This window comes from Rhamphochromis longiceps, linkage group LG17, assembly GCF_057381845.1.
Source record: "Rhamphochromis longiceps isolate RC_006_pf linkage group LG17, R_longiceps_female_GT1.1, whole genome shotgun sequence".
NCBI classification, from domain to species: Eukaryota; Metazoa; Chordata; class Actinopteri; order Cichliformes; family Cichlidae; genus Rhamphochromis; species Rhamphochromis longiceps.
Genome location: NC_140573.1, coordinates 2,157,524 through 2,169,776, shown reverse-complemented (window position 1 = coordinate 2,169,776; position 12,253 = coordinate 2,157,524). Strand labels below are relative to the sequence as shown.

The 12,253-nt window shown below is 42.1% G+C and overlaps 1 protein-coding gene across 1 annotated transcript in view; it reads left to right on the top strand.

Moving 5' to 3' along the window:
• LOC146649056 (uncharacterized) overlaps positions 1-11,025 on the top strand; it is a 59,787-nt gene extending 48,762 nt beyond the window's left edge. The window contains exon 4 of the mRNA XM_085387911.1: positions 5,255-11,025. The gene's annotated coding sequence lies outside the window, so the exon portion shown is untranslated. The remainder of the gene's footprint in view (positions 1-5,254) is intronic.
• The last annotated feature ends 1,228 nt before the right edge of the window (positions 11,026-12,253 follow it).

Sequence of the window (12,253 nt, the reverse complement as noted above, 5' to 3'; positions counted from 1 at the left end):
CTTAGAACTCGAATTGCACTGCTGGAAATAGTTTATTTTGATGCACCTGCTGTTTTCTTTGCAAATTTGCATCATAGGATTGTTTTTTTGTTTTTCCTGCAGTATATAAAAATTGGTGTATCTCCAAAATAAAACTATGAAGACACTCAAAATAAATTTCCTGTTGTTGTAAACTATTTTTTGCAACTTTTTTGTATTTAAAGTTTTGAGGGATAAACCTCTTAAATTTCTCCAAGTAGAAATATATGTAAAAAAAAAAACAAAAACGATTTTCTAATTTTTTGTAGTTTATTGCACTTTTTTGCAATTTATGTCGTTACTATGGACTTAATGCATACATATTATTAAAATGTGGGCTATAACAGTTGTATTGATGTATAGCAACTTGAAATGCTCCCTAAAATGGCTCTACAGCATGTAAAAATATAAAGTAAGCTCTGGCGGCCTTGGTTCTATAGTAGGTCTTAAAGGGCTAAGACAAGCAGTTATGACACCTTTGAGTTTGTCTCCACTGTAGCTAATGACAACATCTCCGGGAGCCAACATCACGATGCAATGCACTCCAGCTAACTTCAGTGGACTCTGGGGGTTGGGCTAATAGTAATTTATTTCATTTCATTTTTAATTTATACCTGCCGATCAGCTGACACTCACAGGAAAAAAACAGGAAGTCTCCTGTTGCAAAAAAAAATCAGTATACCATCTTACAAACTCAGCTGTCACATGTTTGTCCTCCGGATTTACAACATGGATTGAAATTGAAAACCTGTTCATAAAGTCCCAGGATAGAGTCACCTGAGGCTCCAGTAAAACAGACTAGTCTGTGTGTGGTACTGTGAGCCACACTACGCTCCTCCCCTGAGATTGATGCTCCAACACTCCATCACCATCACCTCCATCAGAGTAGCTCTCCTCACTGGGGCTCGTGCCCACATCCCTCTGGGCTTTTACTCTGCACGACCCCCACCTGAACCGCGCCACTGACGCACATTAATACACACGGTAACCCGGGGCCGTACGCTCCATACAGCATGAACTGCTTTATGGTAATGTCATTGGTGAGAGAAATGCCTGTGCCCTGACATTTATCCATTAATTCAGATGTTGTGTAACAGCAGTAAAGGGTATGATAAGTTTTGCGTTTGTCATATTGTGGTATAGTTTGCATTGAAGATGGCAGACATGATACTGACCTTAGACTAAAAATCTACTTTTTTTCTATTGTTTCTTTGTGGAAGAGGCTTTTCTGATGATGATAAAGTTGAACCAAATAGTGAGTAAACTATTGTTGCAAACAGTGGTTCATATTTGGTTTGAATGCAGTCAGTAACCATCTATGGTGGACTATGGATGTTGTCAGTAATTAGCTGTGGAGGCCTCCATCGTTCCTGAGGATTGGTGACACAGTCAGAAGGTTTGTGTCCTAGCTAACATGCTAGCTAACGTGCTAGCTAGCGCGCTAAAACCACATGAGATCTTTACATTGTGGTTTTTTCTCCCCCTGCTAAATGTTTCACTCTCAACTTACAGGAAACAAAAGAAAAAACTCATAATGGCAGCATGTTAGTCCTCTTCAGGGAATCGCTCCTGGATAGTATTATTGGGCTAATCAGTAATGGCAGTTAAACAGTGACTGTGCAGTGATTCATCGCCTGTAAATGCATACACTGAATCTGCTGGCCTTTGCCTGTTCGTGTCAGTGTCAGACCACGCTAATTTTCCTGGAAACAGCTGAACAGTAAGATGGCTCACAGGGGGGAGGTTTGTTGACGGGAAGGGAAGATCAGTGTCGGGTCGGCGGTTCTGAGGTACTGGATCTGTCTGACAGGCTGCCTGCTAGAGGAGTAGGCCGCTGGGAGAGTTTCAAGCAGACACAAAAGCAGAGGGTGATTAATGGTTTTCAATACCACATGTCGAACTATGTAGTCATTCTCTGTTGCAGGAATAATTGAGGGGTTTCATTCAATACAACTACACTGCATACCTCCTTCAGGAAACAGATACCAAACGACTCACGGACCAATACCGGTCCATGGCCCGGGGGTTGGGGACGGCTGGTGTAGAGCGCTCGCAGCGCGGCTGCTAGATTGTGTTTCCTAACATCTACTAATAGTTTATAGACACTGTTTGGTTTTTGTTGGAATTTCCAAATCTGTGTTAATGTAACTGGATTCTTAATTGCGATGAAATGTGAGTAATTAACATATTTCGTCATTTGGAGAAATTATAACTTTGTCCCCAAACTGCTCAACGTGAGCGCTCACGTCAGAGATCAGAGATGGGCAGTGTTACTGTAATCTGATTCCTTTTTTTGAGTAACGAGTAAAGTAAGGGATTACTATTGTAAAAAAGGTAATTAGATTACCGTTACTTTCCCGTAGGAACGCTGCGTTACTGCGTTACTAAAATTTTGATTCTTTTGCAAGAGTGTCTCATGACAGTGACGTAAGCAAGTGCGACGTTCGTGACAGCAGCTGTGTGCGGATCAACAATGGATCACATATCGAGTGCGGGAGAGAGTATGAGCGTGCAGCGTTTAAAGCGTGGAAGTACTGACCTTACTTTGAGTTTGATTCCATAAAAAGTGACAAAAACATTAGTGTCCGCTGTGCGTGGGAAGAAAACTTCTTTTTACAGCGAAAAAAACCCCTAAACTTCCAACAAGCACCGAGTAGCTACGACGTAATGGGAAACTCACAGAGAAACTCGCGGATTCTTCCACTGACCGCGGCACACCTGCACCAGGGTAAACCTCCGCCTACCCCACTCCTGCTTTACAGGTGAAAATAGAGCAACAGGGCCGCTGAGTCTTTGACTTTATTTATGTTCTGCTGTGTTTTACTTGCATCTATTTGAAAGACTGAGTGTAAACACAAAAAATATTTTATTTTATGTGCTGGAATGTGCAGAAAATAGGTTTAAATGTTAAACTAATTTCTTCCAGTCAGAGAATGTTGCAGATAATTAAATCTTTGCTTGATGCATAAAGTTAAAAGATTAAAACTAATAAAACAAGTTTTAAAAAGAGACTTTTCCATTTGATTACATTTTGTATGATGGATTATGCAGAAAAAGTAGAATTGGGCTGAAAGATCTATCACTTTATCACCTCTTCAGGTTGTAAATCGTGTTTTTAAAAAGTAACTAAGTAACTAAGTAACTAAGTAATTAATTACTTTTGAAAATAAGTAATCAGTAAAGTAACGGGATTACTTTTGGGGGGAAGTAATCAGTAATTAGTTACTGATTACTTTTTTCAAGTTCCTTGACCAACACTGCCTCTGATATCCGTATTTCTGATCCTGTCCATCCGGGTCACTCCCAGTGAAGTGGGTCGGTGGTTCGATCCCTGTGTCCTGTACATCCATCTATCCAAGTATCCTTGGGCACATTTTTCCCGAGGTACGCGTGAGAGTGTTACGTTAAAAGTGCTTAGGCATGTGTGTGAATGGGTGAATGAGGCGTGTAGTTAAGAGTGCTTAACGTATGTAGAACAGTGCTCCATAAGTACCAGTCCCATCCACAAAGACACAGAGCCACTCTGATGTTCTCTGTACTCGTCCCTCAACACTCTCAACGTAAACATCACATCTGTGGAGGTCTTTCACGCATGAAGCCATACCACTGCTCACTGATCGCCACCTCTCTTCTTAACCTTGCTTTCCCGTAGCTTCACGGTGTGGCTCATGAACCTCTGTGGTTGCTTCACTTCTGCACTTCACCCTTGTTCTTGAAAATAGGTACCATTAAACCTTTTCTGCTTCCCTCATACACTCCTCATCTGGTTAGAAAGTCCACTGCCCTGTCTCCTGCACATCTCCACACTTCCACAGGTCCACTCTTCATTCTCTTGATACTTCACTTCCTCCGTACTAATCCTGCACTTCCAGTACTACTGCTGTACTTTCCCAGTCATCTGGTAATTCTTCCCTACTATCCTGTCTCGTCTCATCTCCACTGGAATTCTTCCTTCTTCAACTTTAACCAGTTAATGCCTCTGCCTTCACTTGCATCTTCTTGATTTCCAAAGTTTTCATGACCTGATATTGCTCCCAGGTTGCATAGCATGCAGTCCACCTCTTAGCGACTTGCTCATTTCTCTTGTGCCACCTTATGTTCCTCCTAGTTCATCACAGCCATTTGCAAATTCCAGTATCGTCTGTCCTTCTGTATTTCTCTCCATAACAGCATTCCTATCCAACGCCTCCTCATTACCCCTGTAGCTGTGACTGCTCCTTCACATCAGGACCAACATGGGACACTTTCAAAATCTAAAAACTCTCTTTTACTCCTCAGCTTTTAAATCAGAGACTTTTGATTATCTTAAGTGTGCAGCACGTTGGTCATCAGTGGTTGTTTTTAATGTGCTATAAATGAATTTGACTTGACTGTCCCCCTCACCGTTTAAGTGTGCTCCAGTCACTACTCTGCCCCGGGGGCACATCACTGAACCTCCTCCAGAAGGTGATCCAACCTGTGGGGCATGTGCACAGACAACATCTGCCCTTTGACTCCCAGTTTGAAGTTTCATGACTGAGGAAAGAGCGCAGCCTTGGTTTCTATATGTGAATGTGGTGCTTTGATTGTTGCACATTATGCAGCTGGCTGGTGAACTGCACTGTAAAAGCCATGAAGGTTGATGTGCTTATGCGAGGGCGTTGTTTGCATTTGGTTGTTTATGTGCGTGTGAAGTAAAAGCAGACGCCACAGTCAGCATCGGCTCATTTCTCTAAGAGGCTGCAAGATGTCGCTGCAATCTCTCAAGGTGAAGCTGCTTTCATACGCGCACCGCACGAGTGGATGCTATTTTGCTTTTCAGCGAATCCGAGGCTGCAGAACAAACACATCTCCATCTCTTTATCGGCGACTCACCCACACATACGCGCTCACTCTCCAGTTCTCACCTAAAGGTGTGTGGTGATGCAGCTTGTGGCAGGTGGTGCACACAGCGGTGCCGCAGTGTGACTAATAGTTGTTGCTAAATGGCGTGAACATCCTGTGCATCTGTTTGATGAATCTTCCTCCTTCCCGTGCTCGCCTTCCATCCCTCCCTCCGGCTGTCCATCCAATTATACGTCCCTGTCTCCAAGTTAACCACAGGTCATGTGAAATAGCACACGACTCAGAAGAAAGCCCACTGATCAGCAAAGTGGAGTGTTCTACGTGACTCAGCAGGAGTGACACGCAGGACAAGAATATAAGCTTACATAAAATAATCGTCACCACTTCACATCATTCCTGTCTATATTTGCAGGCGCAGATGGGAGCAGACGGACGGACGGAACGAGGATGACATCACTGTTACCCGTGGGAGCCTGGGCCTGTCATTCTTGGTGTCACTTCCTGGGAGAGAATAGAACAGGAAGCCAGCGCGAGAGCCGACAACGAGCGCTCCCCTCACCTCCACAAGGAAGCCTTTTTCCCCCGAGAGCAAAATGTGTGTCTGCTTGTGTCCCTCGCTCACTCCTGCATTCATCGCGCAGAGGGCTGGTGCTGGTTCAGAATTCGTGTAAGCCCTGATTGTTTTCATTTCCTTTGAGCTCAGTTCTGAGCCTTTTGCAACAAATCCTTTGAAGAGCTTGTTATTTTACACGTCAACGGTAGTTAAAATAAGTCAGAGTGGTGACTTTATGGGTACGGATGCAGTAAGCTGTGCCTCTGCAGGCTTTATTTTGCTGCCCTGGGTCAGCAGTGTTTGGAGGAGGGTGGATTTACAAACGTGGAGGCCACTGTGACGTCACCTGATGGTGTTGGACTCTGGGTCGGGGTGAGGCTCGGTCCCTTGGCCGGTGCCACACTCTGCTTCTATGCTGGAGCTTTCCCATATTGGACAAAAGGGTCGAGTGAAAATTGGTTAGCTGCATGTGTAGCTTGCAGGGCTCCATCCATAATTTCTGATCAGTCCTTTTCCTGAATGGTGTAAGCCTCAGATATTTGTCAGGTAACTCTGTTTAACTCCAAAAGGCTCCAAAAGGAAAAGTCCAGTTTGACTCTGCACAGAGCCCTCAGTTAAACCCTCAACATCCACTCATGTTACCAGATCAACAGTTATTCATATGGCTATTTGTTGATATTGTGTTACTGTTGTAAAATGCAGGGACGTGGCTGCAGCTCAGAAACTGCAGCGAGTCATCAGGAAGATCGAAGAGCTTCTCTTCCTGTTGAAGTGTTCTCTTAAGATGATGGCTGAAATAAGTTAGTAAGCTTTGTTGAAATGCCAGCTCATCGTGAGCTTTGGTTTGCTTTTTTAATCATGAGGCTTTGTGATGATTCATGTCTGTGTTAAGGTGCTAACGTGGCTGATTCAGAGCTGCTAATGAGTAGACGTGTTGTTCTACTTGTCTTCATGCTCTAAAACGCTGCATCCAACTGAGCGACTCAAATGCAGCCTGCTTAATGCGTACACAGCATCTTTGTACTATTCATCACTGTGCAGGCATACAAAGCAGGCACACGTCCTGCTACCTGAATAGTTTTTACACAAATCCCGAACTCACCCACATGGAAAAGATATATATCAATCTTATAAAGTTTGTATCTGTCTTGTGTGAAACTTGTATGAAAAGCATACAAGAGTGAAAACAGATATAAGATCCCTTGAAAAATTATATTCAAAACATTCAATGAAACTTGAATGTTTTGGATACTTATTGTATGAAAGTAATGAGAAAGTGGCCACTTTCACGAGTAATCACATATAAGTTTTTACTATTTCTTTTCCATATGGGCAGACAGGACGCGCTGTGGTTCAGGCTCTGCAGGCTCTGGTGAGTCTGTGTTTAAAGGATGGAAAGATGACTGCGACGCAAAAATGAAATTAAAAATGTTCGTGTTTCGGTCCCTACTGTGGATTTACTTCTGCCCTTTGACCTCTCTAACCAACACAAGTGCATCAAAGCTGAGCCCTCCCTTTGAGGACCCGCACGGTGTTATAGATGCAATGTCGCCCTCTTGTGTGTGAATTTAAAATTGCAGGATTCAGGCTGAGTTTTTAAATAGTATGCAAAACACTGTCTGGTGAACGTCAGCACTAACATCGGATGTAGGCCGCTGTTAGTTGACTCCGCCCTCCAAAGCCCCACCTTTCTGCAGCGCCGACAGCGTAAAGACTTTGTAGCCTGGACACACCTCTGATCATCTGACACCCATCTTCCAAACACCTGGAGGGCCGCTGGGACAATGATGTACTGTTAGATTTGTTGTCATGACGACCTAGTTGGTTATGTAAGCACTGGGCTCTGGTTCCCACAAACAGTGGTGCACGCAGATCTCTGTGCTGTGACACTAGAAACCACACACACGGTCACAGTTTGTCCGTCCCTCCAGCTGCTCACGTGTCACCCTGCAGTGTCTACAACGAGCCATTTAACCCTCAGCGATGAGCCGTAACCCTGTGCCAGCAGCACGTGTGCTTCAGGTGAGGCCTGTGGCCGACTCGGGGCAGAGACTTTGTTGCAGTCTAACGTCAAGAATTTGGGTGGCACAGTTTCTTTCCAGTAATTCAGCAAATTTGTCTCAGTTCCCTCCAAAACTGAAGTGAGCTCGCTGGTTTTCTTGGATTTTTGCTGATTTCTTGAGCTTGGCCACACTTTCTCTGATTGGCTGTTAGCTTCACAACTCCTCCAGTCTGTATGTTGAGATGTCATGTGTGCGACAGGCACAGTACTTTGACTAATAAGTGCTATAGCGATCCTCTGTGTAACCTCGATTTAATCCAAAGATTTCGTGACCCTAAAGCAGACTCACATTTACCAGCTTCTCTGTTGCTCGGGTGCTTCTCTTCACACGCTCTGTCTCTGTGGCAACAGCCTGGAAATGCTTCTGCTGTGGACCCACAACAATGAATGTGTGTAGAGGTACCCATGTGTCCGTCTGTACTGATGGAGCTGATGTGTCTGTGATGTAGCATAACTTAAGTAGCAAGGAAGGTGATAAGTAAATAGCATTAGCAGACAATTGAAGTTCTTTTTAAGCATACTTTATTGCTAGCATCTCCCTTTTACCATAAAACAATCAATCAGGTATGCAAAAATCCCACTGGCTTTATACAAGACTTTGCCCACACCTGACCTCGTTAGCCCCTACCATTGAACAAAATAGGTCAAACCAAATAATACAATTCTAAACAAAGAACAGGAATAAAGTCATGCATGAAACTGACAAACTCATTTACTCAACTAAATGGTTTGTAAAGTAAAACACTGCATACAATATAACTCAAAAGGCTACTTTAAAGAAAACAAACAATACTATACAAAATGAAAACCCTCCATTTGGTTACACCCAGTGATCCAATCATTGACCTCATGACCCTATATAAACAGGAAGTAGTGGGCGGCCCTTCCCATACACCCGTCTCACATACAGGACCTGAATGCACAACATGGACACCATAGTAAGTATAACCAAAGCAACATAAAGAAACATAATTTACTAGACATGTGCCTGTAAACAGAAGAGAATTCAGATGATCTGATGGTTAGTAGTGTTTGCTTTAAAACACATGCATGGATGTAAAGAATGTAACTACTGCTACCACAAACAAAACCCGGGATATTGTGTGTTAAGAGAAGTTACACCAGCACTGTCTAAATTAAAGCATTATGGCTGACTGTAAAATAACAGAACACAGAATAACAATATACGCAAGTGACAAATGGCAAATGAATTCTGTCCTAGCCACTTTGTCACAGTGTCACATAGATTTGGCTCTGTAAAGTTGACGTTGAGCATACTCGTATCCATCCGTTCACGTTGGTTTTCCTCTCTGACGTCATGTGGTTCTGTCTTCCTGTAGTGTCTGTGGAAGGTGGGAGGTCGTGAGTGTAGGCTGACGTAGACTGGAGCGAGCGCTCGTCATTGTGTTTGCGAGCACCGTGCTTCCAAACGCCGTTCACAGCAGGCTCGATGCATTGCTCCTGTGGCAGGCGTCCCTGTCTTATGCTGTCAGCCTCACTTTTCATGTGACGTCTGTTCTGTTTGAATTCATCTTCGTTGCTTGAAGCAAGTATTCAGGTGCCAGCTGCTCATGATGCTGGACTGGCATGGCAACAGCAGAGATAACCCTGATGAGCAGATGTGTGTGTTTGTGTTATAATAGTGGTTTTTAGTAGGCTGGACTAACTGGTTTGTATTTCCTTGCTGGAATAATAGCTGACCCTGGTTTGGGCTTTTGGGAGCTAACTTGTGTTTATCTGCAAGCACCTACAGGTGAAAAACAAACGCACTGAAAACTTGTCTCAGCTTCAAGGTGAGCATTTGAACCAACTACCAATGAGAGTGCAGGATACAGGTGACTGATATATGACTGGTTGGTAAATATGTTGCAGGGTCACCTAGGCAACTGGAGCCTGGAATGTCCGCTAGCAACCAATCGTCAGCTTCAGAGCACGACAGCTCGCTGACTTCCTGTGTGGATTATAGCTCATGTTCACATGCAGTGAAAGCTGATGGTTGCAGGTGAATGTTTGCAGGTATCCACACAGACGTCAGACACGCCTGCCTTTCCTACATGTTAGCATCTGTAATCAGGATTACAAGAGTAGACAGGTTTCTGTGCTAGAGGTATGATATATGCTTTGATAGCAATAATATTTTAAAATTAAATAATATAAATGAAAAGCTATGTAGTTGTTCTTTTTGTACGTGGTTATAGGAAGTTCAGTGTAGTTCCCTTGCTTCTGTGGATTTGATAATGATACCTTTACATTTCCTTTGTTGTTGCTCATAGTTGTGGGGTGAAAATGTAATATTGTGACAGTAAATATGGTTTAGTCTAGAACATTAGGAATTTGCTGTGCAGAGCATCCCAGGCTGGAGTCCAATTCCCGACTCAGTCTAGTGCAAAGCACACTTTGGTTTAATGTTGAACTATTTCACAAAGAAGAAGTGCTGAAACCAAACTTTAATCTCTAAAATCTCTAAACTGCAGTTTTAAAGCAGAATAAGGTGACATTGTTCTCCCACCAACCTTTGGTTTCGAATGAATCTGATTTATTCATCGAGTCGTTTTGTCCACGTGAAGCAGTCCGACACAACACTGCACTCTGGATCAACATCTGACTTATTGATCTTTTAATCGTCTTTCTATTAGGAGGTGAATGAGTTGTTTTTTTCATGTTCCTACAACATAACTATATATATCTATAAATCACTACTTACTTGTGACCCAAGAAATTTCTAAATATTATGGTCAGTGCTTCTGATCTGTCCTGAGAAGTACGTGTTGGGACTTTCCTACAGTTGTATTGGCTTTGCTTTATAACATGTCTGAATAAAATTGCCTACATTCAAATTATATATAACTACTACCTGTTAACCTTCAGTGGCAACAAACGTTGTGGTTAGCTTCCTGTTTGTGTAAAAACCATGCTATCAGCTGCAGTTATCTCTCTTTGTTGGTGCATGTAGTGGCGAAGCACAGATCAGGGCGGAGATCTGCAGTTCATCTCACCGCTGCAGCTGTGGTGACCAAACGTCTTCTCCAAGAAGCTGGTTTCACGTGGTGGTTTAGATGTGTGCTGCTCTTGTCTAGCACCATTTGAAATCAGTGTTCTTGGGGAGAGCAGGACAGCAGCAGTGAGTGAGTGTTAGGAGGACAGTACACGAGTGCCTCGTCTTCCTCTCCTCCTCTTCTTCTGTTGCCACTAAAAGATAACTGATTTCTTCTGGTGCTTAGAGCCCGCTGAAGCCTTCTAGCACCATTTGAAATCGGTTATAAAACTGTGGATCACTGCGTCTGTGAGTCGTCAAAGAAAGAAGACAAGAACCCAGAAAGCTTGGAGGACGCTCGTGGATTACATCCCCATTGATATTATGAGTCTGTCGCTAATAAATCAGCTTCGCCTACGTCAATTTTTAAACTGAGCTGTGGAATTTGACCTTTCTACAGCTGATCAACGTTGCAGTTCTTCAAGATACCACTAGAGGGTGCTCGAAGTCCAAGAGTACTTGGATTACCCTTTGGATGGAATGGCTGGACCCGAGTTGGAGATAGATAGAGAGAGATAGATAGAGAGAGATAGATAGAGAGAGATAGATAGAGAGAGATAGATAGAGAGAGATAGATAGATAGATAGATAGATAGATAGATAGATAGATAGATAGATATGTGTGTGTGTGTGTGTGTGTGTATATATATACATACATACATGTATATATACACATACATGTATATATACACATACATACATATATATATATATATGTGTGTGTGTGTATACATACATACATGTATATATATATGTGTGTGTATATATATATGTGTGTGTATATATATATGTGTGTGTATATGTGTATATATGTGTGTGTATATATATGTATATATATGTATGTGTGTATGTATGTGTATATGTGTGTATATATATGTGTATATATATGTATGTGTGTATGTATATGTGTGTGTGTACTGTAAATAAAGTTGGAGCAACAATGTAAAAGTAATAATGGTAAAGAACACAAGAAAAAACAAGCTTCTGTTTATTTTCACAGTGGGGGTCCAAAGTTGATTTTTTTTATGAGAATATGACTGAAAACTCAAGAAGACTGCGCTTCTGCACCAAACTACAATCAGACTGGCCAACTCCTTTTTCTCATAGTGTTTACTCTCTTCTTCTTCACAAAGGTTAAGCATGTCTCAGGTGAGGAACCCCAACCCTCAGTGTGGGCTGAGACCGAAGTCTCAGACTGATGTATGTACAAATTCAAAGAAAAGATAGGAGGACACCAAACCCACAGTGGAGCAGGGTGAGGAGAACATTGAATCTGAGGGATTTTATTACACTTTGGGGTCTGACACCTACACAAGCCCCTCGTGTTTATAACACGAATTCTAAACTGAAGCAAGAAATTGTTTTAGTGTTAAACGGATATTTTTTATTTGTAATGATAATAATAATATTAATAATAAGGAGCCCATTGTTTAAGAAAATACATGTAATGACCTCTGATTATAGTTATAATCCAGATGAATGAAATCACTGAAAAACAAATGTCTGATCTGAATACTTTCTGATTCAAAATTAGATTCAAGGATATTTCAGAGTCTAAGTCATAAACGGGTATGTTTTAAACATTCATTTATTTCAGTATATTAGGACTTATGGGGCTCAAAATCACACTCTGATTATAAAGCTCGATTTTTATTATTAATATTTATTATTTTTGTTATTCTTCTATTTCAATAAGACATTAACTAAAGTCCCAGCTTATTTGATTTAAAATGAGTGAAAGCGGAGAACTCCAACCCTCCAGT